This window comes from Hippocampus bargibanti, linkage group LG01 (genome assembly GCF_051943395.1).
Source record: "Hippocampus bargibanti isolate YZ-2025 linkage group LG01, ASM5194339v1, whole genome shotgun sequence".
Taxonomy (NCBI): Eukaryota; Metazoa; Chordata; class Actinopteri; order Syngnathiformes; family Syngnathidae; genus Hippocampus; species Hippocampus bargibanti.
The window spans coordinates 13,651,363-13,659,611 of NC_142734.1; positions in this window are offsets into that span (position 1 = coordinate 13,651,363).

The window sequence follows — 8,249 nt, forward strand, 5'->3', positions numbered from 1 at the left end:
AGTAGATTTATCCTTGAGGGACGATCCATTGCTGTTGTGTTTATTATTTTGCTTTGTGTTGACTATTGTGTGATGCGCTTTGTTACAGCTGCTGTTGCGAAAGCGCGACATAAATTAGCATGTATTGTATTGTACTTTACATTCTTTGTCTGTCTGTCTGTCTGTCTGTCTGTCTGTCTATATACACATACATGGGTGCCGTGAGTGTGTGTTACTTCCGGGTTGAGTGAATGCTGGTGCGAATGGCTTCCGCTCCTCACCCGCAAAAAAAAAGAAAAATTTTCTTATCCCATGACTGTAAAGTGTTCTTGAGAGTTTTGAAAGGCGCTTAGAAATAACATAGTATATTATTATGATCAAAATAAAGCTCTGACAATGAGGTAGGCAGATCAGAGATGGGTGTCAATCAACAATCAAACCCCCAGTACTTATGAAGGTTAAATCAATGATACACTGATAGCCTGAGTTTTCAAACTCATCACTGGCTAACTCGCACACAGAGATGACATCTGCACACAGATGTATGCACTAGCACAAACACACGTACACTCACACAGACCCACTAACACACAAAAAAAACAGACCGAACACACACAAACATACACAAAAGCTCACACATCGATGAAAAGGTATCTTCAGCCGTCATCTGTACTTCTTTGAAGGTGTTGGATGTTTCGCTTCTTATCCAAGAAACTTTGTCAGCAAACTAAAGTCTTAATGGTAGTTTTGGCCTTATATATATATGTCCAGACATGGCGGTGCCAGACTCTGCTATGATAGGTCCCTGCTCTCAGGTTAGGGGAGCAGAGGACTACTCCCTGCCACGCCACTGATTGTTCCTATTGTCCTGACTAACGACTGGCCTGAATGCCCCACTTCCACCGGTATCACCTCATCAGTATTCCTAATCCTATTTTGCCTAAGTAGGCTGTTGTACGAACGATCCAAATTGAACCTCACCCCACCATATCGGTTTAAAGAAGGATTCAGCTGTTTTATGAAAATCACTTCTTTTACTCCCCTTTCAAACCATCTATGTTCTTTCACTAAGATTTTAACCTCGTTGTCGTCAAATGAGTGGTTTCTCGCTTTTAGGTGCATATGTACTGCCGATTGAGGCCCACTAGTCTTTTTTTAAAAAATTGTTTAGTCTCCCCAATGTACTGCTCTTTACAATTTTCATTCTTACAATGTATTGAATAAACTACATTACTTTGTTTTTCATTTGGCAGCCTATCTTTTGGATGTACTAATTTTTGCCTTAAAGTCTTTATCGGTTTGAAATAAGTAGGAATTTTGTGTTGCCAAAGGACTCTGTAGTTTTTCAGAAACTCCTGCAATGTAAGGTACTGCTACTCCTCTCCTTTTTGTATCTTCAGAATTTTTGGTTTCATTCCCTATTCTTTCTTTCTGACATTTGTTAAATGACCACTGAGGGTACCCACAGTTAGTGAGAGCTCTCCTGATATGTTTTGACTTCTTTTCTCTACCTTCAACGCTTGTTGGTATTAGTTCAGCCCTATACTGGAGGCTTCTGTTAATTCCTAGTTTGTGTTGTAAAGAGTGGTTAGAATCGAAAAGTAAATATTGGTCAGTGTGCGTAGCCTTCCTAATGTCATGATCTGTTTGGCGACCAACGGGTGGCGCTGTCGGCCCGCCTGCCGGTCGTTTCCAATCAGTCACACTCAAAAGGACACCTGGCACGACCATTCGGTGTCAGGTAATTGTTAAATGTCATTGAATGCTGTTGAACACATTGTATGTTGTTGGATGCAATTGTATGCATTGTGTGCAGTGCATGTGTTTGTTTAATCTTGGCGGACTTTTAATCTTGGTTTTCTTTTGATACTTGATGTTTTACATTTTTGTTCCTGCTGACTTTATTTTAATACAATTCCTCAAATACAACCTCCTCCTCCCTCCTGCTCCCTCCTGCCTGCTCGCAAAACGTGACACCTAAAGACTTCTGGTTTTAGCGCTCTGTTCTCTTTTATAATTACTTTACAATCCATAAAGGCTAGTTGGTTCTCTTTAATGTCCTCATGAGTAAATTTAATATTCATATCTACCGAGTTGAGGTGATCTGTGAAGGATTGAATTTCTTGTTTTTTTTAATTATGACAAAAGTGTCGTCCACATATCTAAACCAGTGTCTAGGTTTTGTCTCCGGAAAGGATGTGAGAGCCTGTTTCTCCATCTCTTCCATGTACAGATTAGCCACTATGGATGAAACTGGTGAGCCCATAGCACAACCATGAATTTGTTTGTAAAATGTATCCCTAAATTGAAAATACGTAGTATTAAGGCAGATTTTCAATAATTGGCAGATGTGGTCCGGTTTGGTTCTTTCGTGCAGAGAAACGTCCGCCAGCAGTCTCGTCCTCACCACTGAGACTGTTGCTGGGGTTGGGACAGATGTAAAGAGAGAAGTCACATCGTTAAGATGCCAATGTTTCCTCAGGTTCCAATATGAGGTCTTTGATCCTCTCTACAAACCCTGTGGTGTTCTCTACGTGATATTCTGGGTTACCAACCAACGGCGCTGAGATAGTTTTTAAATATTTCGCTACATTGTATGTAGAGGAGTCAATGCTACAAACAATGGGTCTGAGGGGGAACCCTTCTTTATGTATTTTTGGCAGGCCATAGATACATGGCGTCGCCTCTCCCGGGTATAATCTAAAATACAGCTGTTTGTCTATGTTTTCCTTTCTCTAACTTTTGGAGACAGTCTATCATTTCTTTCTTGTATCTATTGGAAGGGTCCCTTTTTAGTGGCTCATAAGTGTAAGAATCACTGATTAATCTATTTACTTTGTCTTCATAATCCGATGTGTTGAGAAGCACTGTACACCTACCCTTGTCTGCTGGCAAAATAGTAATATTTTTATCTTTTTGTAGAGTAGTTAACGCATTTCTCTTTTCTAATGTTATGTTGGACGGAGGTGGTTTGGCACTTCTAAGAAAGGCTGATATTTTAATGCGTAGATCATCTGCCTCTGCATATGAAAGTTTATTTTTAATAGCCGATTCAGTAGCTGTGATAGAGTCTATTGTAGGTATAGTTTTAGGAGTTACTGAGAAATTTAATCCTTTGGTTACTACCGCCTTTTCTGTCTCTGAGAGATCTCTGTCTGACAAATTTTTGATCCAATTCTCTCTTGAAATCTGCTCATATCTAATTTTTCCAGTGTTTATAAGTAGCCGTGATTGTTTCTGTAAAAGTAATTTTTGAAATTACACACTAAAATGTTGAAAGCCACACAAGCACATGCCTGCAGAGAGACTGAAACTCAAACACACATTCAGAACCACACAACCAAGACACACAGAAATCCACTCATCATTCCTCCCTCATCCTGTCACTCTTGTTCAGGGTCACTTGAAAGCCTCAAGATGCTGACTTGAGTTGCGTTCAAGAGCATTCCGCCCTCTCTATTTTCCTTCCTTTTCTCCCAAATCATTTCCGTTCCATTCCATTTTCTCTGCCACTCCTTTCCACACTCCTCCACCATGTGACATTTCTTTATTGTCACACCTCTCCCTCCCGCTTTCCTCGATTTACTGTCACCTCTTTCTCGTCTTTTCTTCTCTCCACCTATAACTCACAATCCAAAAAAATACACTTGAAGTAATAGATGGAAAGACAGAGAGAGAAAGAGAGAGAGAGAGAGAGAGAGAGAGAGAGAGAGAGAGAGAGAGAGAGAGAGAGAGAGAGAGAGAGAGAGAGAGAGAGAGAGAGAGAGAGAAGAGAGAGACAGAGAGGCAAAAGTGAGATGGAGGGAGAGAGAGAGGAGGTGACAGAGAAGGAGAAAGGAAGAGAGGGCGGGATAGATGTTACTTGGCGACAGTTGCCATGCAACCTGCTGGGAAGGGACAGAAGGGAGACTTGATTTCAAGAGTCAAATGAAGGGTTGTCATAGCAATACAGGGTTTCCTGCTGTCAAGCTGTGTGTGAGTGTGAGTGTGCGTGTGCGTGCGTGTGTGTGCGTGTGTGTGTGGGGGTGTGGGGTGTGAGGGGGTGTCAGGGTGTGGGTGTGGGTCAGTGTCTATTGATAGAAGCCTGTTTTTTCTCTTGTAGGGGTGGGAGGGGGTGACAATTCGTGAGGCAGGTGCCAAAGTGGCTAGTCATGTTTGGGATAGATAAAAAATCATATTTGATTTGAAAAGAAAGGCAAAGTTGTTATCATCCATCATCGTATTTTCACGAGGCTCACGGGCATGCCTTTGGGTCGTGTAGTGGGGAGTATTAGTACAGTGAGACCTCAGCTTACGAACTTAATTGGTTCCCAGACAGAGTGTGTAAGCCAAAAAGTGTGTATCACAAAAAAAAGTCCCATAGGAAACCATTAAAATGGGAATAATCCATTCCCAGGTTTCCATAAAATATACTTTTCAACTAAATAAGCCTTAAAACGACACACAACATACCTTATTCTATGTATAATAAATGGGCTATTGTATTGTAATGAAAGAAATACACTGCACTATATAATAAAGTCACTTTATTTACATTTGTGATGGTCATTGATGGCTTGATGGAATGGCGTTGGAGGTCTGAGGTCAAAGATAATTGCTGTTTGGAAAGAGAGTCACATTCCATAAGGACTGTAATTAAAGAAATAAACTGCTATAAAATAAAGTCATTTTATTTACCTTTATGATGGTCATTGATGGCTTGATGGAATGGTGTTGGAGGTCGAAGGTCAGAGGGAATTGCTGTTTGGAAAGAGAGGCACATTACATGAGGACTGTAATTAAAGAAATAACCCATGTTTAACCGTCCTGTAAAATAAAGATTTATTTACCTTTTTCATGGTCATTGATGGCTTATGGAAGGAGAGTGACCTAAGTGGTGACTTAACCTCTTGTGTAGCTTCTCTTTGCTTCTTTGGAGACTCCTCATCATTTTTGCTGATTAAAAACCTCTTAATTGACACCTGTTGCTTTCTGACTTGTAAGGTCTTATAAAACTGAGGCATCACAGTATCGTTCATCATGTTGATGATTCCCATAGCCACAATCTTTTCTCGATGGAACTGTTTGATAAAAGCCTGCACATCATTCCACTTTGCCAACATTGCCTTGATGAGCTCACTTGATGCTGCAGCCATCTCCTCCCCCTCGCCCTCCGATGTTCTCGAACCATCCGTTGCTGGCTTTAAAATCCTCAATAAGCGCCGAACACACGATATCTGTGTGAATTAGCCGTGCTTTCTCGCATAAAATGGCTTTACTCACCCTGTCGCCGTATAGCTGCTTTTCCTTAATCCAAATTAACAGAAGTTTTTCAACTTCTCAGATTGCCCGAGACGTCGCTTTGAGAGCACGGAAACACCTTTTGTAACAGACGCACCTTTGATGGCTTCTCTGTTCCGGAGAATGTTAGGAATGGTTGACTTAGCATAGCCGTGCTCGGCCATTAAATCACACAAACGCACACCTCGTTCGTGTTTTTCAATGATATCCTTCTTCTCAGCGAGAGTGATTTTATTTTGTGTCTTCTTCGGCTGAACACGAGCCTGTGGTGTTTTTTTTTTTTCGGTCCCATAATAGTAAAATTATCAGCAAAAAGCTCCAAGGAGGCGCTCGACGTGTGCATTCACTGAGAGGGGTTGTGGAAAGGTGGCCCGGCTGGAGCGCTCTTCGGTCGTGTGCTTCCGCCGAAGATCCAAAGATCACTCCGCCAGATCCGAAGGTCGTGTGCTTTGGTGTTCTTCCACCGAAGATTACTACGCCAGCCGTGGTGGGTGTGTATCGCGAAAAGTAGTGCGTATTTCAAGGTTTAATTTTCATAAATTTGACGTTCGTAAGATGAAAAGTTTGTAAAATAAGGTGTTCGTAAGCTGAGGTATCACTGTACAGTGAGACCTCAACTTACAAACTTTTTGTCTTACAAACGTCAAATTTATGAAAATTAAACCTTATAATAAGCACTATTTTCATAATACACACCCACCACGGCTGGCGGAGTGATCTTCGGCGGAAGCACACGAACGAACAGCACCAGAGGTTAAGTTACCAACAGTCCTTATGGAAGGTGACTCTCCTTCCATCAGCCATCAACGACCATCAAAAAGGTAAATAAAACTTTATTTTACAGCACAGTTTATTTCTTTAATTACATTCGTCATGTAATACGCCTCTCTTTCCAAACAGCAATTCCCTTTGATCTTCGACCTCCAACGCCATTCCATCAAGCCATAAATGACCATCGCAAATGTAAATAAAGTGACTTTATGATACAATGCAGTGTATTTCTCTCATTGCAATACAATAGCACATTTATTATACATAGAATAAGGTATGTTGTGTGTAGTTTTACGGCTTATTTAGTTGAAAAGTATATTTTATGGAAACCCGGGAACGGATTATTCCCATTTAAATGGTTTCCTATGGGAATTTTTTTTTGAGATACACACTTTTCGCCTTACGCACTCTGTCTGGGAACCAATTAAGTTCGTAAATTGAGGTCTCACTGTACTAGTATAGGGACCGCCCTAAACTGGGGTGTTTATTTTGGCCAGCAGGGGTCAATATAATGCAGATTTTGCAGATTTTGCAGAATTTTTTTTTTTCAACTATGACTCAGTAACTACAGTGATCGCTAAGTCACGGTTCACTTATGGCGGTTTCAGTGCATCGCGGATTCTTTTTTTTTTCAAGGGAAATAAACCTTCAGAATTTTAAAAAATACCGAATGACTCAGATGCTTTGTATATGCCTGTAGCTTGATTGTTTCCCAGACGTCACCCAATGACAGCATGATATCTCATGGTTTACAGCCATGTGGATTGGCTGTGCATCTTCTCAGCGCCACCCAGCACCCCCCTCTGCCTTACCACATGGGTTATTATTATATAACTCTACTTTGCGGATTTTCGTCTATCACGGGTGGTCCTGGTCCCCATTAGCTGAGAAAAACAAGGGATTACTGTAGCAGGATTTGTTTTTGACTGACGATAAATAATATATGTGTGTGACTATTGTTGTCTACAGCTTGCTTCCTAGTTTAGCCTGATCCATTTTGGGGATTTTTCCTCTGAGTCTAAAAAGTCAACATATGCAGGTAGGTCACGCCCTCATAGCAACACCAGCTGAAAATGGCGCGTCACAGCAACATCCGTGACACTCTGACGAAGGCGGAAGTAGTCGCCGAAACATGTCAGGTATTTGAACACCGACAATACACTGTCTGTAATTAAGGAATCTGCTTAACATTATGCATTTTTTTGTTTTGTTTTTAAACTCTTGCTACTCCAGCAAATCGGATTTGATTGATGATGGTCATTTCATGTTTTGACGGAGCTTGCTGATGAGTTCATCGCTCGAATCACGTGTGCTGGACTAAGGAATAATCTAAAACAGGCAGGATATTGCTCTTAAGGAACCAGTGTTCCCCACCCGTCCACATACTGCTGCAACACACCAAATTCAGCTGATCAACTCATGAACCAGCAGAAGGTGCCATCTTGAAGGCACTGATCAACGTCAGAGTTTTCACAAACTATGATTGGCTAGTGACTAGTCAATCATAGTTTACGAACTCTGATCACAAGCCGCTCGTGACAAGAGCATACTGGCCAGAGCTAGCACACTGTATCGGTAGCAAATATATTGTGTTGATTTTATAGCAGTTTTGTCAACCCACAAAGGCTGAATTAGTTGAAAGTGATTTGTTTGGAGATTTACTGTTAAAACCATTTTCAAGATGAAATTTTCAAGAAAAGTTGGCCATCATTAAGAAGGGTTGTCAGTTATTTCCTGGCTAATGGTACCCTCTAGTGGTCTTGCAGTCAATCACACCGCAAATGTTTTCAGTCTGGATTGATTCAGACGTCGCACTACTGAAGGCCGAGCGATGAAATCCACGGCCCGCCATTGAGTTTCACGAATATTCTAGGCAGCCGGTTAAGAAAGCTGGCACCTCTCAGTGCACACCCACCAAGGTTTTTCTGCGTCCCATTTGACGCAAGGATTACTAAAAGTTTTTGTACCTCAATGCACCACGGTGGGCAAATTTTTGCCTAACTGATGATAGCTAAGGGATCACGATAGACAGAAAAGAATAAAAACATGTCATTTATGAAGAAAAATAAGATGATGTTGATGATGTTGATGATGAGGAGGAGAGTGTCCAGGAGAGAATGCGCGCATAACCCGCCCACGCTGCCTCCTTCCGCCCCTCCCTCTTCTCGTGCTTTGGCGCGCTCCCGCTCAGTGTTACTTTGGCGTGGAGGAGACACACA